Raw genomic sequence first — 24,160 nt, 5'->3', positions numbered from 1 at the left:
TTTTTTTTTTTAGTTTTCTGCTTGCTTTGTCTTCAAAACTATACCTAATATTTGACAAATTTACACAAAAGGATGCTTATAATCCACTCTAGGCATTAACTAAAAGTAAACAGTAAATGTTTTAACTTTTAATCCAAAACCATTTTTTTACATTATAACAATCACCACACAATAAGAAAATGATTATTTAAATGCCAAAAACTGGTAAAATTGTGCCTCTTTTATTACAGAAGGTCTGTTCACATGCTGCAACAGCATCATCAAGAGGTATGGAAAAAATGACATGAGTAACATAGCAACCAGTAACAGTAGTCAGTAAAATTCAAAAGTTGCATACATTTAGCCCTTCTCAAACTGGTGAAACCCTAAATTCATTGCTTCTTATTTCCCACAAAGCAAAACAACGAAGCAGAAAGTAGAAAAACATGCCTATTCCAAAAAGAGAAAAACATCCCAGTGTATTGGTAGTATTCCATAAAGTTATGCTACTAATCATTTACTTGCTCCACTGACTTATGTTTCGTGGAATAAGGGCAGTCTCTCTTTTTCTCTGGAAATGTAATAAAAGATGGTCCCCATCTCTATGCTGCTTGACTGGTACATGCTACCTATCTCTGTGATCTCCTCTGTACGTGTAACCACTTTCCACATACATGCTCCTTTCCCTTCAGTACACTGCTGCTACCCACTCCCTTAAGTACATTTTGTGATTCTTTTATGTTTTTCTATGTTTTCGGTCTGTTCTTAAAAAAAAAAAAAAAATGTCCTTAATGGCAGGAGGGTAAAGAATCAAACAAAGAATCCTTGTATATACATCCTAGAGGCTGGTAAAAGCTGTGTAATCTGACTGGAGGGAATAATTCAGTACAATATATATTAGAGGACCCATCAGGGAAAATAAAACTGCTCCTGGTTTACAGATAGCTTGACAAAATCCTGTTTTTTTTTTTCAACCTGGATGTCTCAACATTTATAATGACAATGATATACAATGATCCATCTTTTTATAGCGACAGCAGACTGCCAAGGAGGTCTGTGTGTCCATTCCACTTTTTATCTCATCTACTGATATTTCAGACCCCCCTACTGGGTAACAATAGCCATACAACCCCTCCTTTCAAAGGAGTCCACTACTCCAATGAGATGAGTGCTCATCCATGTGGCTCTATCCTCATGGTCAACGAGGTGAGCTCCCATGCAGTCCTGTTTCACTTATGTTGACATTGCTTGCTCCTTCAACTCAATATTCTAAGATTAAGCCCTGTAAAGTATCCGTGTGGCTTTACAGAACTTCACTAAAGCTTCAGAAACTTTTTAACTGAAGTGACTGTATAGGTCTGTCTCCCTTTCAGCTTTTTGGAAACCATTAAGTCTTCTTCAGTTAGGTCAGAAACCTCTGCAGCAAAGTCCAGGTTTGTTACAAATTCGTACTTAACAGTCTCACACGGATTCTGTTGACTTAGGTTCAGTACAAGCTTCACCCCCCCCCGTCCCCCTCAAACCCCCCAAAGGCCCTTTCAGCATCTACAATACTTGTCCCACACCTCATATCTCCATAGGTCAGGTCTTACAGGCCCTATCCTCCAATCTTACTATCCCTTCCAACAAAAATTACTCTCAAAACAGTTTCCACCACTTCAATCAAAAGCATGCCTTCCAAACTAAAAACCTCAACAGCAGCTGACCTACTCCCCAGCTATTTCTTGAAACTCAGAGCAGATGCTATTGCTATACCAAGCTTCACTCTCATAAACAGATCGATTGTTGAAACTTATGTGCCCAAACTCTGGAAAATATCCTGTTACACTCATACATAAAGGTGGAACCTCCACTGAACTTAATTACTACAGACCCATTGTTATACTTTCCCCCCCCCAGCCAAAATCCTAGAAAAATTAATCCATACCCAGGTGCTAAAATATCTCCTAGACAGCAACATCCTGTCACCTACTCAACATGGTTTCAGACCTTCCCATAGTACCACTACAATCCTCCTCTGCTTCACAGACACAGTAAACCATCTCAAAAACGAAGGCCTGGAGGTGTCAACTCTTTTTTTTTTTTTGGATATGTCCAAAGCATTTGACAGTCTCACACCAAATCCTGCTAACCAAACTAAACCAATATCACCTATCAAACGCCACTCTTACCTGGTTCCAAAGCTACTTAACGAACAGATACCAAGCTGTGAAATGGGAAAATTCTCTCTCCTCAGGTGCCCATAACTATAGGAGTCCCACAGGGTTCTATCTCAAGGCCACTACTATTCACAATCTTCACAAATGACCTCCATACCTCCACACAGCATGCATCTATCATTCAGTATGCAGATGATACTACCTTAATCTGTGCTGGACAAAATATTCCCACCCTCCTGCAAACAACTCAACTAGCATTCTCTGATGTTGAAAACTACCTGAAAGCCCAATTTATCCTCAATCCAAAGAAAAGTTAGCTTAAGATTATAACCAGTTCTAACAAAAACACTAAAGATCTACTCCATAAATGCTACTCCAGTCGCTCCAGTGGCACAGGCAAAGCTATTGGGAATAACCATAGACACCTAAAATTTGATAGTCAACTCAACTATTAAAAACGTACATGCCAAACTGGGATCACTCTACCGTATCAAACTGTTTCTTACCAACAACACAAGATCAGCCATTGTTCGTTCCCAACTTCTATCCACCCTACTCTATCCATCTCCCATTCTGACTAATCTAAACAAAATTGAACTAAGCAAAATGGAAGCCTGCTATAACAGAATTTCCCACTTTGCTGGAAATTGCTCATATAGAAATAATCACTGTACTGCTTTGAGACAGCTCCACTGGATTGAACTGCCAAACCTTCTAACTACAATCAGCTCTGCCTCTGTCATTCTATTACCTCCCCAGTAAGTGTCCTGCCCTCAAAAACAGAGTACAACATCACTCAGCCAAAAGGCCTCTTAGATCATCATGAAAACTACTACTAGAAGTCCCCAACAGCTACAGTAGCTTTAGAGAAACACTATATAGTAGTTCAGTGGCTAAAAAATGGAACTCACAATGTGCAGCCTACTGTGCATAAAGAGAGATGCAGTAATGTACTGGTATAATTGGAGAATTTAAGAACTTTAGAAACCTTTGAGACTTTTCCATTTTAATGATATGATTGAATTTGTAAATACTAAAGGGGGAATTATATTTAATGACTGGACTGGCAAGGGAAAAATATGGGGTGGCTGCGGTGCTGCAGTAGTTGGCGTTGCCGCCTCATAGCAAGAGGTTTTCCAGTTCGATCCTCAGCTGGGGTGTCTTCTGTGTAGTCTGCACGTTGTCCCTGTGGTCATGTGGGTTTCCTCCAGGTACTTTTGGTTTCCTCCCAAGACATGCTGTAGGTGGATTGGACACTAAATTGGCCCTAGGTGTGTGTGTGTGTGTGTGTGTGTGTGTGTGTGTGTGTGTGTGTGTGTGTGTGTGTGTGTGTGTGTGTGTGTGTGTGCTTTCTGTGAAATGTTGGGTGCCGGGCTGGCAACTTGACACTATAAAACTCCACTGCCAATCATGAGTGGACAGGTGATTTCTGTGAAATGTTGGGTGCCGGGCTGGCAACTTGACACTATAAAACTCCACTGCCAATCATGAGTGGACAGGTGATTTGCTGTGATTACCCTCTGGTCCCAGACCACCGGGAAAAGAAGACTGCCAAGGGAAAAAATATAGTGGGGGGATAAAGATATTCCTTTGGAAATTAAATGGGTGCCAGATAGGATTGCCTTAACTACAGCAAAATAGAAGGATCGCCTTAACTACAGCAAAAAACATGATGATCAAATGAGACAGAGTTATTCATCTAAGTACCTTGGTCTCTTATAAACATATCTGCCTCAAGAGAAGTACCATTTATTACATATCTGTCTCAAGAGAAGTACCATTTATTACATCTGAGGTGGGAGCAACTTTTCAGCCAAATGCTTCTATGGTGCATATTCAATGCTAAATTGTGTAATTGCACTACATTAGATCATATGATCGCACCAGTAAAGTCATCATCTTAAAATATTAGCCACATATATCTTCATAATTTTCGAGAAGTGACTACATATGCCAACAAAGCAAATAAATGAGTAAACAAATAAAACAATATTCAAATAACAAGGTGAAAATATGGCATCAAATGGTAAACAAATGTGCAGTATCATTATTTCTAATGTAGCAAATGTAAGCTATTAATACACAGATATATTTACTAATAGCAGTGAAAAGGCTGATAAAATCATTTGTAATCTATAATATTGTTACAGCAGTGCTTGAGTTATCAGTAGTGATGTCATTATGCTAAATGAATAAGCAAAATAAATGGATTCAAATTTCTTTGAAAATTTAATGGATTTTTTTTTAAATTAATTCGCTTGTTTTCACAATGAATAATCAAAGCCAAAATGTTTTATAACCAGACAACACACATTTCCTAAAATAATGCTGTGCTGCAACTTACAAATATTCTTGCAGAGGATCAAGCTCGAGTAGACCCACTTATACCAGTATTATTAATTATACTAACTCCATGGTCACACAACCATAGAGTTAAAAGAAGCACTCTGAGACAAAAAAAATCATGTAAACTGCAGTCTTAAAGTCACATTCTAAGAACTGGAAATTAGGGTGATATTATGTAACACTGAGGAACCAGACTGACGACATCCATGGGTAAACTATTTTAGTAAAGCTCTTCAACAAAAATCTGCATCAAACTACTTCCTGGTGTCAAGAAGTGGCAAGCAATACATATTATGAGGTCATACAGGAACTGTATATATTAGTGGGAGGTTGGCATAATGATTAAGGTGCTTACCTTTTAAGCACAAGGTGCAGGGTTTGATTCTCACATGTTGTAACTTATTAGGATTAAAATAGCTCACAACAGCAGCTAGCCTAGTTCTGATATGTGAACCTAAGTAGAATGCAAGATAATTAGGAAATATTTTGTAGGCTCTGTCTTCTTCTATGACTCTCAAAATGTTTTCTTTTTTTCCTGAAGGATTATGGTTATTAACATAATTTTTAGTAATATCTGCCTGTCATTCTTTCAGTTCTCACGTTTTGATTGACATTCAGGAGGCAGTTCTTTGGAAAATGTGAATTCCATGGGTCAGTACAAGTTTATTTCTTTGTTGCTCCAGTTTACCACGGTTTCCTATACTGGTGGTGATGAGTTCTCATCTCTTAAAAGCCTCTGTTTGCCATTCAAATCTTTTAACTAATCAAGTGAGAGGAATGTTATTGCAGCAAGGCAGCTGAGTAGAAATATCTTTGCCTTAAATGTCTGCATTCTGGAGTTGTACAGCATTTCATATGTGGTGGTCTTGAATTTTGCATATTCTCCCCATGTGTGCATGTTTTTCTCCATGTGCTCTGGTCTGCATTTTAATGGGCACTCACCCATATTTCGGCCAGTCCTGGGTGACTCTTCTTGATGCAGAAAGTAGATAGTGTACTCTGGCCAAGACCATTAATGGTCTGATGACTGACTGTAGTATCTACCTGTGAACCTACCACTGTTTACTTCTATAGGTGAAATGACCCAAATATTGATCTGTATTTCCTGGTAAGGTGCAGTTGAAACCTGAAGATTATTTTGTCTGTAATAATTGCTTCCAGAATGGTGCTAAAAAAATAGTGAGTTGTAGTAAAGTTGAAAGAGATGAATTGTTAGTGTTGTTTAACTCTACATCATTTTACAAGATGTTTACCAGTAACGTGTTAGTGGGAAAGATTGACTTGTTCAATTGTCTATTACTTGCATTTGTGATTACAGCTTCATTTCACAAGTAACTTGTATACTCCTATGACCCACGAAAGACAACAGAATGAATGAAAAAGTAATGAATGCTGAAAATAAACTTTCCTTCAAGTGTCTGCTTCTTGCAGTTTTTACATTGATTAGATTATACATACAGTCATGATTTGTGCAATAACAGGAGAAAGACAAGTAAAGAAAAAATAAATGAACAGTCCTAAACTAAAGGAAATATTTTGTTCACATATTGGTAGCTTTAGTTTCCTTGTGTCCAATGAGAGGACTGTGAACAAATTCTTTTCTTCTTTGCAATTTATTTCTGAATCAGTTTTGTATGCAGCACAGACATTTTGGTATCAGTGGAATAATATACAATTATTGAAGTCATTTTGATAATTCTGAAATTCTAAGAGATTTTTTCAATCTATAGTTTACTTTGTATACTCTAAAGTGCCATCGTAACATTTTCTTTTTCTCATCTTTTATGATCATTTTGGAATAGCTGTATTAGTCAAGGAATAATCCTTTGTTTTTTTTTTTTGTTGTTGTTTTTTTGGTGTGTGTGTGTGTGTGTGTGTGTGTGTGTGTGTGTGTGTGTGTGTGTGTGTGTGTGTGTGTGTGTCCGATAACAGATAGTCCCGTTTTTTTACAGGCTTGGTCAGATATTTTGAGCTAAGAAGTTCCGAGCAATGTAAACCCCTGTTAACTGTTTCTGTATCTGCCTCAGAACGATCGCTGTTAACTCCTCACCCTTCCCAAGCAGAGGTACACAACATGCTCTCATTCACACATACATATACACTCAAACACACTAGTTTCACTCGCGAAAACATGGTTACACTCGCAGACAGAAACGGAGACAAACACACACGCACATACTTATCATCTTTTTTTCTAATTCACACATCACTGTCATACTCCTTAATTAGCAAAACCACTAACTGCTCCACCAATCTCACTCGAACTCTCATGCACGTATACACTCAAAACAGAAACCCACACACTCTCTTCTATTGTTGCCTTTAAACTTCTTATTTCCTTAGTTTACACTGGCTAAGCAGTGAAAGTGTTTCTTAACCATGCTTAAAATAACGACACCTCATGTTTATTACAGTGTGAGGTTCACGGCAGCCAAACAGTCGCTCCTGGCGTCAGTGACAAGAGAATACAGATTTTTTGAAAGGGTCTAGATTTTTGCCTTATAAGTTAGGTCTGCACAGAAATGGTTTGCTGGGGAATGACTACGGACTTCAGTCACAAAACAGTGACATACGTTTCAATTGTACACTCATCTCTCCACTAGTGCACACAAACCCAAATTGTGAGAGCTGAGCAACTACGTTTATATGAGCGACATTTAAAATGTAACCGTATGTCTGATTAGTTTTAGCTTGTCCTGTTTGTATATACTAAGACACACCAGCTTCACACATGTGCAAGAACAAAAAAAAAAACTGCTTTACCCAATGTTTAAAGTCTGCTGGGACGGAACTCTTAATAGCCAGTAAAAACCATTATCAGCAAAGAAAATTTAAAGCAATCACGTTGGGGAAGGTTACTTACTCAACACACACAAAATCAGTACCGAGCATAACATATTTATGGGGAAAAAACACATAGTGGAGATCTGAATTAAACACATACCTAATGCAAAACAAAAAGCGACATTGGAAAACGTGTGGTACGAGGAGGTATGGTAGTAATCCCTCAACAAAACAGAGGCGTCCAGCCACTGCACTGAATAGAGTAGTTCCCAAAGTCAGTGAGCATCGCAGTTTTATTGGCTGCAGGAAGAATAATTAAAACATCTCATGCATAGTTAATTTATGGGGGCGTTCGCAGGGCGAAAGGACTTCAAGAAGGTGTTTCCTGGGCAGTTCTTGGGCAGCAATTGAGAAAAAAAAAGAAAAACATTAAAGGGTGTTATTAGCAAATGGATCGAGCGCCCATACATTCTCTAGAGCTCTGCGAGACTGTTTGTTTTATGCTTCAAGATGGCTCAGCTGTAAGAACGGCCAAGGAAAAAAATTAATATCTCTGAATTATGAAAGAAGGGGTATGACTGAGTGACACATTGAAAAGATGGGGGAAAATAGGAACTAGGAAATGAGAAAACAACCAAAGAAGCACATAGTGGTACTTTAACTGAGATGCTTCACCAGGGCCTGTCTTTTTCCTCAATAAAAATTCACGCCTCAGCCATTTCAGCTCATCATAACACAGAACCTCCCATCTTCTCTCTTCCACTGCTCAAGCAGTTCCTCAGAGGGGCCAAAAATTTAAGACCACCCAGGAGAGCTCCAACTCCAGCCTGGGACCTTAACTTTTTGTATTGGAGAAACTCACCCTTCCTCCTTTCGAGCCAGATGCTACTGCAGATTTAAGTTCCTTTCTTGGAAAACAGCTTCCCTTTTAGCCATCACTTCAACAAGAAGGGTATCTGAATTACAGGCCCTTGTGGCAGTGGAGCCTTTCATCATCTTTCATGCGGACAGGGTGTCCCTCAGGACCAATCCCTCTTTCATGCCAAATGTGGTATCCAGTGTGGCCTTTAATCAGTCCATTCATTTGCCTGCCTTCTTTCCTAATCCACAGAACAAAGGGGAACGGATACTGCACTCCTTAGATGTGCACAGACAACTTAGATTCTACTTGGACAGGTCTAAACCTCAAAGGAAATCTGAACTGCTGGTGGCATTTGCTGCAGGGACAGAGGGGAAGGCTATTTCAAAGCGAACCATCTCCAAACAGGCCATTGCATTCACTTCTGCTATAAGCACCATGGAAAACCTATCCCACAGGGGATCGGATCCCATTCAACCAGGGCTGCATCTACCTCTACAGCCTTTCTTAGAGGCGTACCTACCAGGGACATCCTAGAAGCTGCTACCCAGAGTTCTGTACATACTTTCACCAAGCATTACCATTTGCCAATTTTCTCTAAATCCAATGCTGGCTTTGCCACTGCGGTTTGGCAGGGCCTTATAGCTGGTCCTAATGCTATCTAAATTCCTCCTCCCATCCTTAGTTTTGGGATTCTACCCAAATGTAATTACTGCCACAGTGAAACACGAAGAACATAGTACAATTGTGTACACATACCATAAATGTAGATGTTCGAGTGTATTCACTGTTGCAGTCCTGGTTACCCTCCCTCCAGCCCCCTGACTTCGTTTGGCTATACCTCTTCTCTACTTTTCAATGCTTAAAAGCTTTTTGGTGTGTTTGCTTTTTTGTTTTGAGGTATAACCTTGTATATTTATAGATTTAATTGCTTCCAATTAGGGGGGCACCTGACATCTTGGTGCAGAAAAACTGATGTAATGACGTTGGCTGCATGTTTTATACCCCTGACGACCTGACGTCATGGAAGAAGAACAAACTGCTGACGACCTGACGTCATGGAAGAAGAACAAACTGCTGAAGGTAAAGACAACGAACTAGTGAAGGCAATGAGAGTAGTAAGCAAACCAGTGGTGTTTAATCCAGAAGCAAACACTCAAAAGGTACTAAAAAGTACACGCAAACTGCAAACCAACAAAAATAAAGTGCTTTTAGTCACAGAAGAAGAGACAGCAACTGATGCAGGACCCAAGACTTGTTAATCAGGCCGGCTGAGGGCTACCTGCAAGCAGATAACCCAAATGTAATGACTGCAACAGTGAATACACTCTGACATGTACATTTATGGTAAGTGTACACAACTGTACTTTCTGGAGAAAATGCATTTTTTTAGAAAATGCTTGTAGAACTTTTTCAGAATTTAGTTAAGAAGGTTTGAGGTTATTGCTTTTTATTGATCATAGGAGACTGCAAAGTACTGTGTGCAGGTTTTTGGAAGACTGATCATCCACACCCCAGTAAATTAGATACTTCTTTAGGAAGACGGACCATTTATAACTGGATTGTTGGTTGTCTTGCAGCTTGGGAGGACTCATTTTTTTCTCCATCTTCTTAGGGGAACTGACATTTACAGCCTTCTGTGCAAGGGTATTGGTGTCAGATGTGTGAAGCAGTATTGCCGTTGGGTCACAGTTTCCCTGAGCTTTATAAAGTAGGTTGTGTTTCCAAGGTAGATATGGTTTTGCACTAACTGTGATCTAATGGATGTAAGCTGGTGCTGCCACCTAGGAATTTTGGATTCATTGCTTAATAATTTTATCCAGAAAAGTGTAAATGATTGATGTTCATCGTGTTACACTGCTGCAGTCATTACACTTGGGTTATCCTGCCGTCAGGCGGTTCCCCCAGTCAGCCTGAGTTCCAAAGTCTTGGTCTGGTGTCGGTTGCTGTCGCTTCCTCCCTGACGTCAGTGCGACAGGGGTATATCCTTCAAAGCCCCCGGGCCTGTGGAAAATACGGCCCAGACCGCAGAATCCTTTATAAACGCATTCTATGAACACCTTCAAGAATGCATGGATCATGCAATCCCAAATAAAACCAAGACCCAATCCTCCAAAGTTAGGCGTCCTGTCTGGTGGACCCCAGCCATAAACAAACTATACAATAGAAGGAGGAAGCTACTACATGATGGAGCAAAATCCCAAAAAGGGAAGGCATCTCTGATCAGTATTAGCAAAAAACTACGGGCACTCATAAAATCGTCTAAGGCCAGCTTAGAGAGAAAAATTGCACAGGACACTGAGGATAATCACAAGGCTTTCTTTAGTTGTGTTAGGAACCTTGGTGGGAATTCCCAGATATGCTCAGAATTAGTCCAAAATGACAAAAAATACACTGAACCCACAGACTTTGCCAACATCCTAGCTGACCGGTTCAGCGCGAACTTCTCCCCACCTTCCCCACCAAAAGGGCAAATATCTATCCCAGCAGAGTGCTGCCCCCCTGACATCTCAGATGCTCAGGTAAGAGCCGCCCTCTCCAAAGTAAAAAAAGAAACACACAGCATCAATGGGACCAGACAGTGTCCCGGGATGCGTCCTACATGAACTCAAAGAAGAACTAAACCCAAACATAAAATTACTGTTCAATCTCAGCCTTACTACAGGATATGTACCCAAAGAGTGGCGTACAGCAACAGTGGTTCCTCTCCACAAAGGTGGTGCCTCAACGGATCCTGGAAACTGTCGCCACATAAGCTTGACTAGGTTGGTCTGCAAAGCTATGGAAAAGATCATCATGGACCTTATAAATAAAGGTATTGGGGACCTACAGACACTGGATCCTACCCAGTTCGGCTTTAAGGGCAGATCCTGCCTCTTAAACCTGGTCGATTTCTTTGAAACAGTCACCAAGGCCATTGACTAGGGGAAGGTGGTCCACACAGCCTACCTGGACCTTGCAAAAGCCTTCGATACAATACCCCACTCGGGCATTATAGATGAGCTCACCAGCTTAAATATAAACCCCTATTTCACTAGATGGGTTGCAAACTGGCTCAAGGACAGAAACCCACATGGTTAGAATTGCTGGAGCTATGTCAGACTCCAAACCAGTTACAAGTGGCGTCCCACAAGGCTCAGTCCTGGGACCTCTCTTGTTCGGTATATATTTCTCGGAGGTACAGGCTAACATGGAAGGACTGTGGCTGACCAAGTTCGCAGATGACTGCAAACTGGGCGCCATAATCGAGACTCCAGCCGAGACAAGCATCCTACAAAAGGGCCTCAGAAACAGACAACTGGTGCCAGAGCCATGGCCTCAAGCTAAACGTCAAAAAGTGCATAGTCATCCCCTTTGGCAAAAACAGAGTGCCCACAAATTACCACATAGGTGGTAATCCATTAAGTATGGAAGAAGTAATTAGGGACCTGGGGACCCAAGTTGATAGCACTCTCTCATTTGACAACCACGTGGCCAAAGTGGTTAGAAAAATATTTTATATAGCCCACCTAATCATGAAGGGATTCACATCTAGATCAGGGGAGGTCATCGTGCCTCTTTACTCATCCCTCATCAGGCCCATAATTGAGTACAATGCCCCTTTTGGGATGTACCTTACCAGACACCTGCAGCAACTAGAAAGACCCCAAAAGTACCTCACCAAGAGGATCAAAGGGCTCAAACAGATGCCATATGCTGCCTGGTTAAAGAAACTCCAGCTCTACTCAGTGGCATATTGCCTGCTCAGAGGCGATCTGTGCCTGACGTATAAAGCCATGTCCAACCCGGAATTAATGGACATGCTGCACCTCAGAAAATCCAAATCCCATCGAGCTACGTGCTCGAGAGACTTGAACCTCAGCACTGAAATAAATAGGACATGCTGGAGGGACAGATTCATAACCCAGAGGCTCCCTTCACTCTGGAATAAAATCCCAGTCCAGGTTAGGCAGAGTCCCTCATTGACTCTCTTCAAGAGGAATCTTGATGAGTGGATGGGAGATAGTAGGTTTATCCCGGGTATCACTTCTGTGTCACTGTTATACTAACACACAGTATACTAACCTCGAAAAAGGGCATAGCAAAATTCATTTAAAATGGGTGGCTAAAGCCAAACACACTCTGGCTAGGCTTATAAATGCCCTAGGGCAGATAGCCTAGTATGAACCTATATAAGATGCCAACGCCATTTTCTCCAGTCTTTCTTGCCACGCGGTGCCCGAAGCAAAAGCAGTTCGCAAGTGCCGGTCGGCCGACTCCTGAGATTTTCACTCCGAATCCAGAACCGAAGTCTTCTACAAAGCTATGTACCCCGTTGGGGAAATTTTTTCTTGCCTCAGGCCGATGTCAGTAAAAGTTAATAACTGTATTTCTTGTGGGAAGCAAATACCTCATAAGGATTTCCATTCTTATTGTATCCCATGCCTAGGCCCAGACCACGACGTCACTGGTTGTCTGTTTTGTGCTAGGTTTAATAAGCGCCCAACATTATTTTGGCAGAAAATTCAATTATACCATGCCATCGGAACTTCCGACCGGAATACATTAAAAGTGCAAAGACCAGGATAGGCATCCGAGGCCCAAAACTGACGACAAAGCCTGTTCTAGGCCAGTCGCCGGTTCTCCGGTTTTCAGCGAGGCGCCTCCGCAGCCCCTGATGACAGTTTCTGTAGAACCACAGGCCGCCTCTGACTCCCACGTGAAGAAGGCTGGGCCTTCGGACGCACAAGGTATTCAGACTACCGAAACTACCCCTTCAGAGGGATCCAGAGTAGTTGAACAACCCCCAGCCTCCGAGGGTGTTTTCAGACCTACCCAGTTAAGCATTAAATCTTCTGGTAAGTCTAAACCTATTTTAAAAACAAAGAAACAATTACAGCATTCTCCAGGAGAGGCCTCCATGCCTAAGAAACAAATGCTCAAAATGGCCGAAGACCTAATCACTCTGATCAGGGGTTCCCATCCCCCTCCAGACTATGACTCATCCGACCAGGTATCCATCTCTTCAGATTCATCCTCAGACCTAGGATACTCCTTGCCCCCCCTTATGAGGATTCTGATGCTGAGGAATCAATTCCATCAGCCTCTCTGCCTGAGGACTACTCCTTTGGTGAAACCTTACATACCATGAAGGAGCATTTCCATTGGGAAGGCCAGGATTACTCAGAATTCAAGAAAAGCTCAGAGACTTCCTTTTATTACCTCAACACAGACCCCTTGCTATTCCGCCAGTGTTAGATATAGTGGATGATGTGTATATTGAATCCAGCTGAAATCCTGATACTTTACCTCCAGCCCCAGTTAAGCCTGACAGATACTACAGAGTCCCGGACTCACACAAATTTCTTTAAAAGCCCTGTTGTCGACCCTGAAACTGTTTCTCAGGGAACCAAAGGGGTTAAGGCCTCATCAGCAAAGAATCCAGTCCCCTCTGACAGAGATTCCAGAGCATTGGACAGATGGGGAAGAAAGTATATATGTCTGCAACTTTAGCAATGAGGGCCTTAAATTGCCAGTTTCATATGTTAAAATATCAGCAGTTTTTGATGTCTCAGTTGAATCAGAAAATGCTTCCAGATTCAGATCCTCCTAATTTAAAGAAAATGCAGGATTTATTGCATGCAGCTGAACAAGTGGGGAAACGCACTTTGCAATGTGGTTTTGATTCTTTAGAGGCCTCCTGTAGAGCAGTTGTTACAGGTTCTGTCATTAGAAGACACGCTTGGTTAAAAGAACATACGTTACCAGATCATTTTAAAGCAAAACTATCGGATGCACCTTTACAGCAGGATGTGTTATTTGGAGTTAAGGCAGAAGAGGTATTAAAGAAAATGGAGGATAAGGCAAAATCTATGCAAACTGTGAAGGATTTCTTACAGGTTCAGTTTCTTCGATTTAGCAGAAATTGGCCAACAAAGAATTGGTCCTTTCCAGCTTCAGACAGACCCCAAAGGGGCAGATACAGACGTCCAAGAGGCAGAGGTCAACCACAAGATCCCTACAGGCCTCGACAATGGGGTGCATCAGGCCAGAAAGAAGGGGAAGGCAGGCCACAACCTTATAAAAAAACAGCCCCGATGACCTCCCACTACAGCTGCCAAACAGCTCTCTCTTGGCAGCCTCCTTGTGGGGAAAACTGGCACTTTTCTATCACAGTTTGCATAAGATCACCAAAGACAAATGGGTTCTCAACATTGTATTTCAAGGTTACAGATTCCACTTTCACACTCTGCCAAGGTTAAAAGGAATGCCAAAACTGCCACCAAATCAATGGGCAGAGGCTCAAAAACAAATTACAGCACTCATGGACATGAGAGCTATTCAAAAGGTACCACCACAGGAGCAAGGACAATGATACTCGAGACTCTCTATGGTTCCCAGAAAGGACAAAGCCTGGAGGCCCATTCTGGATCTTTCTTCTCTAAACACTTACCTGGATGTTCCGAAATTCAAAATGACACTACAGCAGCTTCTTCCCATGCTGGGCAAGAAAGCTTGGCTCGTAACATTGGACCTCAAGGAGGCATACCTGCATGTCCCTATCGGACAAAACTGCAGAAGATACCTCCGATTCATAGCTGGTTCAATGCACTATCAGTTCTCTGCACTGCCCTTTGGCTTATCTACTGCGTCCAGGGTCTTCACAAAGTGCCTGGCACCAGTAATTGCATTTTGCAGACAAAAAGGAATTCAAATTTATCCGTACCTGGATGACTGCCTGATTCAAGCAGCGAGCAAGGACATTCTTCTACAGCATCTGGCGTTTGTAAAACCATTGTTAAGTTGCCTAGGGTTCACAGTAAATGAATAGAAATCAAAACTAGTGCCCTCACAAGAGATAATATTCCTGGGTGCCAGCTTAAATACAACGGCCCAGATGGCTTATCTCATGCCAGACAAGCAAGGACATCTGACTCAATATTTTCAATTGATGGCAACAAGAACCCAACTCCCTGCAAGAAAAATTCTTCAGGCCTTGGATTACATGGCATCTTGCATACTACTAATTCCATATGCCAGGCTGCATATGAGGAAACTAAAATGGTACCTAAAGAGTGTCTGGTCTCAACACTGTCAAAGTTTGGAAACCGTTGTACCACTAATTCCTTGCCTGCAACAGGAGTTTCAATGGTGGGCTCAAGCTTGTCACCTCAACAAGGGACAGCCTTTTACTCAACCCACAGCCAGGCAAACACTGACAACAGATGCATCGGATTACGCCTGGGGAGCACACATGGCAGGAAAATGTATTCAGGGCAGGTGGCCCGCAGAACAAAGGCATCTTCACATCAATCAAAAAGAGATGCTAGCTGTACAAAATGCCCTAATAGCCTTCAAGGATCTGCTACATCCAGGACAACCACTATTAAATTCAGACAGCACGGTACATAAACAAGCAAGGGGGCACTCACTCTTACCCACTCTGCAGACAAGCCATGAACTTGTGGAACACCTCTCTAAACTATCGGGTTCATCTGCAAGCACAATTCCTGCCAGGAGAGAAAAACACTTTGGCAGACGACTTAAGCAGAAACATCATGGATCCCCACGAATGGGAGTTGAATCCACAAATATTCAGAATGATAACAGAAATGGTGGAGCCCGGACATAGATCTGTTTGCATCCCCAATGAACTGCCAGCTACAGAAATTCTGCACAAGGACTTACCATCCACAAGCATGGAAAGTGGATGCCCTCTCATTCAGCTGGAAAAACTTACAAGTATATGCTTTCCCTACAAGTATATGCTTTCCCACCACTGCCTCTCCTTCCAAAGGTACTATCAAAGCCAGGCAGGAGGAGCCAAAGATGATCCTGATTGCACCAGACTGGCCACGCCAGCACTGGTACCCAATCTTGAAGAACTTGGCACAAGAACCACCCTGGATTTTGCCTCAAATACCACATCTGCTGACTCAGCACAACAATGATACTTCACAGCCATCTAAAGACTTTAAACCTAGCGGCATGGAAGATTACCTAGTCAAGCAAACATTGTCTCTCTCCAAAGCTGTTATGGATGTCATTCTGGAGGCCAGAAGGCCTAGTACCAGAAAAGCCTATTCGGATAAATGGAAGAGATTCTGTGCCTGGAACCAGGCTCACAGCCTCGACCCTCTTGTCCCAAATATTCCTCAGATACTACAATATTTAACTGAGATGCTGGACAAAGGCCTCTCCTTTTCATCCATCAAGATCCACGCCTCTTCCATCTCTGCTCATTACAACACGGATCCATCAATTTTCTCTAATCCTTTGCTAAAACAGTACCTCAGAGGGGCTAAAAACATAAGACTGCCCCGTAGAGCACCTACTCCAACTTGGGACCTCAACTTCGTGTTGGAAAAATTAACTTTACCTCCTTTTGAGCCAGCAAACACAGCAGATTTCAAATATATCTCTTGGAAGACTGCTCTACTCCTGGCAATAACATCAGCACGAAGAGTTTGAGTTACAGGCACTAATGGCAGTGGAACCATTTATCATTTTCCACCAAGACAGGGTGTCTTTAAGAACTAACCCTACTTTTATGCCAAAGGTGGTATCAGGTGTGGCTCTCAAACTATCTATTTGCCAACCTTTTATCCAAATCCACAGAATAAAGGGGAGAGACTACTGCATTCTTTGGACATACACAGGCAGTTACGCTTCTACTTGGACAAAACCAAAGCTTTCAGAACATCTGAGCAATTATTGGTAGCATATGCTGCAGGAGCACAGGGAAAAGCCATTTCAAAACGGACCATTTTAAAATGGATAGGACACTGTATACGCTTCTGCTATACACACCATGGAAAACCTGTGCCTAACAGCTGTAGGTCTCACTCCACCAGGGCAACAGCCACTTCAACTGCCTACCTCAGAGGAGTACCTACTAAGGACATTTTGGAAGCAGCAACTTGGAGTTCTGTACATACCTTCACCAAGCACTACCATCTGCCTCTAAACTCTAAATCCAGAGCTGGCTTCATCACTGCAGTGCTGCAGGGTCTTATAGCCACCCCTAATGCCTTGTAGTACCAGCCACCCTACCTCAGCTTTGGGATTCTACCAAAGTGTAATGACTGCAGCAGTGTAACACGAACATAGTACAGTTTTGTACCTACCATAAATGTAGATGTTTGAGTGTATACACTGCTGCAGTCCAGGTTACCCTCCCTCCATCCCCTCTTACTTGCTGGTACGTACCTATCTTCTCTACCCTCTACTACCTATGGGGAGTATTTGCTGGTATCTGAAAGTTGTTGATTGCTTTACTTATGTATGTTTTATTAGCAATTGAAATGGCCCTTTTGGGGGCACCTGACATCTGGGGCAAGAAAAACTGAAGAAAATGGCGTCTGCTGCATCTTGTATACCCCTGTCGCACTGACGTCCGGGAGGAGGCGACAGCATCCGACGCCAGACCAAGACTTTGGAACTCAGGCCGACTGGGGGAACCGCCTGACGGCAGGATAACCCAAGTGTAATGACTGCAGCAGTGTATACACTTGAACATCTACATTTGTGGTAGGTACAAAACTGTACTTTCTGGGTAAAGTGGCTAAAAGTAGAAGTTTAAATCCTTTTGTATTAACAGTACTTTCTGTTGTCCTGTAATGTGCATTTTGTTTTTGTATTGGTGTTCCTTCGTGTTTTGATTTTTTTTTAATAACTGTTTGCTGGATCTGCTGCATTGCTTAAAAACTTAATTTTGATTAGTTCTATTAGGTGTTTGCTTGTAAGATGTACAGGTGGGTCATAGCACAGTCGCCATGCAAGTTGTAATGTGGCTTCCTAAGAAAGGTATATTTTCTTTCTGGCAGTCATTATTGCCAAAGATTACGGAAGTACTGTGTTGATCTTGCCATTCTCAAGTGAGTTTCAGTAAACTACATCACATGGACTTGCAACCAATGAGGACTTCCGACTGTTGAGAGAAACTGTTTAAGTATGCTGTTCTTTTCATGCCACAGATGGACTTAATATTTTTCCATTGTCCAAGTTGTACAGTTTTTGAATGCTGTTGCACCTGCAGTCATGTTTGGTAATTTTATATAGTTGAATGATGCACCTGTGAAGCATGAAGTAGTGTGATGCTTAAGCCCTTTTTTGGTGAAAGATAATAGAGGACCATGAAGATGTTTAGGCATGAGATGCATTTTTGAAAGCCCAGTTTGAGTCTGGTTTCCTGTCCCGTATTGGAAACCAGTAGTACAGCCACATGGGTCTGTTTACAGTTTGACTTGTCTGCAGCCATCTTATTTATGAGGATAACATAAAATGCAGTATATTTACAGTAGAGAGTAGATTATCCGAACGTCAATTATCCGAAATGTCAAACCGAATGCAGCCTTCCAGAGTTTTTGGGTAGGAAAAAACATAAAGTCTGACTATGTAAACAGTATATGTATTTGCTTGGGTGTGTTTTTTTGAGCTTGTAGCAAGCTTGTGTGTGAAAAATATTCTTTATTGTCCACTGCAGTTGCTGAATGGTTGAAAAGTGTTTTCCCTGCGTGCAGAAAAAAAACAAGATTTTAGAAGTTTTTATCCAGTTCAGTTATATTTGATTATCCAAACAGTTTGACTATCGGAACAACCCCAGGTCCCGATTAGTTTGACTAATTGACTCTCCACTCTGTCCACACAGCTGCCCTTACTAGAAGAATGGTTCAAAAAAGGACCTAAGAGAGACCACAAAATAACCACCATACCAATAGTTAACTTGTTCAAGCCGTGTTAAAATGTGGTACCTTCCAGCCAAAGGGTTGTGTGTGAGAGCAAGACTTGCCCCCATAGCTAGCTTTGTGGTACAGAAGGACGAAGTCTTAATTGGACCCAGGGGACTCTGGTTCTGTTGGCAGCCACAGCTCCTTGAGGATCAGCTGGGAAAGGGGGTAGAAAAGACTGACATTTATCATTTTGGCTGTCTTAGGAGTGTGATTTGGTTGGTGCTGCCATTGTTGGTTGATGGTGAGCAAGGGGGGGGGGGGATGCAGCCCCTACTGCAGAATATTGGGGGATGCTTCAGAAGATAGTGGGTTCAGTGGTTGCCTCATTAAATATTACTTTGTTTTGGTAGTGGGGTTCAAAAAAATTTCCTTGCAGTCTATTGATCACCCACTTGCCCTAAATACCAAATTAGGAAATCCAGAAATTTAGGAGGGCCACAAGAAGAAGTTTGTCTTGGAAGTATGGGGAGCACTGAAATTCTTGGGCTCCTCCCTTACCCATAATGCCATAGTGATCTAACATACTTTCCCACATTAGCGTAAGGACGTGGTCACTATACTCGAGTATAGCAACTTTTTTCTAGAGTGAGAACCCTTTTTTACTACTATTTACTTTGATATATCAAGTATTTCTTTAATTACTGTTGTTGGTAATTTTTCTCCCTTTCTCTTTTCTATCTGTTTAAAAAAACAGAGTCATGCAAGAGCTCACCCCTCCCCAGACCAGAAAGAGGCCAGAACATACTCCAGTTTCTTTTTAGTGCCAAAGAAAACCGGGACTGGAGACCAGTTTTGGATCTCAGCAATCTAAACTAATTGGTTCCGTACACAAAGTTGGGGACGGTCATAGTTCAGTCCATTATGCCTTTTCTGCCCAAGGATGACTGGATGTGCTTTATAGGTCTCCGGGATGTGTATTATCCTATCAGAATGAACAGACAATCCAAGAAATGTGCTTCAGGCTGGGAGCCAGTCATTACTAGTTCAGAGCTCTGCCCTTTGACCTCTTCACAGCCTCCAGGTTGTTTACCAAATGTATGACCATAGTGGCAATTCACTTGAGACTGCAGGGATTCTTGGTGCTTCCATATCAAGACTACTGGCTCATTACTGTATCAACCAGGTGTCTGCTGATTCTAGCTTGAGATTATGTACTCCAGTTATTCTTCCATCTGGGCATCTCAATCAATTGCAACAAATCTCATCTTGAGCTAACACACATGGCGATGCCACCGCCTTTGGAGCTTCGGTCCATTTACTGAGGGCGAAAGATGTGGAATGAGTTATAGCCTGGTAGCGCAGGGGTGCTTTCTGCCGCTTTAAACCAGGTCTCAGTTACAGCACAAATATCTATGTTCTCCATTCTGATGAGTGCTTCGAGCGAATGCATCTTGAGATTTAGACTTCTAGCGTTCAGCAGCATGACCCTCAGACTGCATTTAATTTATAACTGTTACGGTTGTTGGTTTTGGAACACTGCCTAAAAAGGCACTATAGGGGTGGCATAAGCCTTAGCTAGCATCCAGAAACCTAGGGGTGCCAGATGCAGGCCATCTCTGGTGAAGCATCGAGGACTGTCAATCATGTCACCTCAAGCAGACAGATACTGGATCCCCTTAGAATGACACCAGAAACTTGGTAAGGTACTTTCCCACTTGTTAACTGAACATGGAGTAGTTTGAGAGAGTCATGCTGTTAAATGAAGGATACACCTCCACCTTTGGTTCCCTTGTGCTCATTTTGAGGTCTGAACATGGGGAAGGCATTGTAGCGTTGCATGGCCGGGATGGTCTCAGCAGCCTTGAACCATGTCTCTGTAATAACTGCACAGATGTCAGCATCCACCAAAGTGAGGGCTGCTTCCAGGGAATGCAGATTCGTGTTTAAACTCCTAGCATTATGCAGCATGACCCCGAGTTTGTCTTTATTAGATTTTGTTACATTGAAAAATTTGTTGTTTTGACATTCTCTTAAAAAGGCACAACAGGGGAGGCAAGGGACTTTACCAGTATCCAAAAGCCTAGTGGGGGCAGGTGCGGATCATCTCTAGCAAAGCAGCAAGGTCTGTCTACCATTTCCTCCCAGGTTGGTAGATACTGGATCCCCCGGGACGGGACACCAGAAGCTGAGCCAATTGTTGAAGTTAATAATTTTTTGTTTAGTGTGACATCATCCTGGGTGATGGCAGGATACTGCTTAGGGCTAGGGACATACCTATTTGGAGCACAATCAGAGATTTCCATCATGTCTCTCTTCATATAGTCCAGAGAGGTACATCTCAAGTCATTCACTTCAACATGGACTAAGACAGTGTCATAACGGTACTTGTTGAGCGATTGGTGCACAAATGATTTGTCAGACACTGGTACCTGACAGGCAGCTGACCGTGACAGTCTCCTTGTCCAGTCTGGTGAGGGGGACAGCTGTGCCCCACTATGGAATCACCTATGACTAAGACATTTGAAGTGTTTTGCCTTAGGGGCTAATTTGTTGACGCAGGGATGTGTGTGTTATGTGTATTGGTTTCTTAGTGCTTAGCTGTGAGTGTGAGTGGTATGCATTTGGGAGGTCTCTGTTCATTTGGTATGCTTTTAGCGAGTACCTCCGCATATGTGGATGTATGAGTTGTGACCTTAAATTTGTGAGAGGTGAGGTTTGCATGAGAGGTGAAGCGTGTATGCTGACAACCAGTTTGATGTCTAGTTTGTTTATGTGACAGAACTAACTCCATTTCCACAGTATATTTCCATCTTTCACATAGAGTGTTAGTTTGCTTTAGGAGTAAATGGTTGTCAGTATACATGAAGCAGTTGCTACATTCTCTCAAGATGCCCATATCAATCAAGCTGGCAGGAGAAATGATAGGAAACTGCCCATCCATTGTGGAAGGATTTTTCTGAATGTGGTATTTGGGAAGGAAGTGGGCTAGCTGGACTAAGTCACAAAAAATGAAGCGGCAATTCAATTAAAGTTATCAAAGTGCAGTGCTGGCATAAAATATACTTATCTTTCTTTTTTTTTTTTTTTTTTTTGGTGGATGCCTTGAATTTTAGTGCAGATGCACTCCAGACCTCTGTTTCAAGTTGCCAAATGTTGAGCAGCTCCAGTAAACTGCGCACAAACCCACGCAAACATGAAGGCTTATATACAAACGGATTTAAACAGTTTTAACACAACTACCAATGGGAAAGCCCCAAATTGAACCATTCTCCAGCAATTCCCAACTCGGATAGGTCCTGAGCTACACACTTCTGTCACAAGCATGCAGGGAGGCCCTCTTAATGTAAGATGGCTGGTTTAAGAGCACAGTGACACCAAACAGTCTACACTTAGCATGTCTGAATCTAGCCTATACTACAAAAGGCAATAAAACACAATTTCAAAGAGTAGAGTAAAAAACAGCACAAACAGCAAAAAAATGAAGCAGTAATTTAATTAAATACAGTCAAGTGTTTGCTTAAAATATGCTTACTTTTTCATTTTTTTAAGTGGATGATTAGATTTCAATGCAGATGCACTCCAGACCTCTAGCTAAAGTTGCCAAACGTTGAGCAGCTCTGGTATACTAAGTGCAAACCCACTCAAATGGGAGGCTTGTAGACAGGCAAACTTAAAACAGTTTTAAAACACAACTACCAATGGAAAAACCCTGAACGGATCCTTTCTCCAGCAATCCCCAAATCAGATGGGTCCCGAGTTACACACTTCTGCCACAAGGGTGCATGGAGGTCCTTCTTAATGTAAGATGGGTAGTCTACGAACACAGAGATGCCAGTCTAGATTCACCAGGTCTGAATCTAGCCTATGCTATGTAAGGCAAGGAACACGTTTTCTAGATGGGAAGGTTAAGAAAAAAAAATCACTTAAAGGTCAAAATAAGAATGTTTATATGTACACTACTAGATGACTTGCAGTGGTACCAGCCTCTGCACAAAATGCTCTCAACCAGTAGTTCCCAGCTTGGATAGGTTGAATTTAGCTCTCTGCTCCCACCAGATAGCAAAAGAACCCTTCCATTGTAGAACAAAGTGGCTTTGAGCTCAAGTGCAGTAACAAATGCTATACAACAGAAGTAAGAATTCCTGCACTATCAAGAATCCTTGGAAATATATTCACTAACCTTGAATTCACAACACAAAAAAACTCTGCAAAACTTAGAAATATTCTGGCACACTAACTCAGAACAGCTTTTGTAGTATCAGAGGAGATTAAGAAATATCAGAATATTGTTAAACCAACCTAAGAGGAGTACAGTAACTAACAGGGTGAGTTTCTTTAACAAGACCAGGCTGAAAACAGTGATAAATGCAGCACAGAAGTGTTATATATCAGTAAAAGTTAAGCAAGTACAAAAAATATATCAGCTTTGTAGGCCAGATGATTTTAGAAGCAATCCAAATCTTGTAATCTCAGGTGTCCAAGCCAGACACAAGGAAGCTCTGAATAAAAGACACAGGGGTTAAGATTTGGTCCCCCTTATTTCTTTTTCTTTTTTTTTTTGGACATACTGTTTGAATCGCAATTGTGCAGGTGGGGAGTGCATCTTGAAAAGGCCTGCAACACGGATATGTGTATTGGCCACTTTGGGGGAACCATGTGCCTTGGGCTGTTTTCCCAAGGAGTGCCCACCCCCAAACTGGGAGGCATCAGCAGTCACTATGGCCTTGGTTTGGAGAGGACAAATGGGCAACCTTCTTGTACTTGACTGAAGTGCATTCACTGTAGGAGATAATTTTGCATGCCCGGGTTATTTTGATCCCACTGGACAAGGAATGGTAAAGAATTGACAACTGAATCTCCAATGTCCACTGAAGAATTCTCATATACTACCTTGACAACGGTACCAGAATGATTACCACCAACATGGATCCCAAAGCTTGAAGGATTAGTTGAGCTGAGAGAGAAGAACTTTGAATGATATTCTGACCTGTAACTGAATAGTCTGAACTCTTTACAGGGGGAGAGATGCTGTTTGAGTGAACATATTGAGCAAAGCACCAATGATGATTTCCATTCATAAAGGATATGCACACCGCCAGACTAGTAGCCCAGCATAACGCATCGGAGATACTTCAGCTACAACTTACAGTGGTAAGACTGCAATTCAGGTCGTAGCCTGCTATAGGTCCCCAGCCATGTCCCAAGACTCTCATTCCACATTCCTAAGCACCCTGGAAATTATTAGGGTCCAACCCAACACACTCATACTGGGTGACTTCAACTACCCCTCCTTTAACTGGGAAAACTACCTATGCACCAATACACTTGCCCAACACTTCCTGGAATTCATTAATTCCAGTGCTCTGGACCAGCTCATTCTT

General features: G+C 42.1%; 1 protein-coding gene across 1 annotated transcript in view; it reads left to right on the top strand.

The window, feature by feature from the left end:
* The window catches only part of PPP3R1 (protein phosphatase 3 regulatory subunit B, alpha), a 715,388-nt gene that overhangs the window by 181,109 nt on the left and 510,119 nt on the right, over positions 1-24,160 (top strand). The gene's annotated exons all lie outside the window — the stretch shown is intronic.

Source organism: Protopterus annectens, chromosome 1.part2 (assembly GCF_019279795.1).
Source record: "Protopterus annectens isolate FY-2018-M chromosome 1.part2, PAN1.0, whole genome shotgun sequence".
NCBI classification, from domain to species: Eukaryota; Metazoa; Chordata; order Ceratodontiformes; family Protopteridae; genus Protopterus; species Protopterus annectens.
Note: the sequence above shows the minus strand (reverse complement) of the source record. Positions and strands in the feature narration are given on the sequence as shown.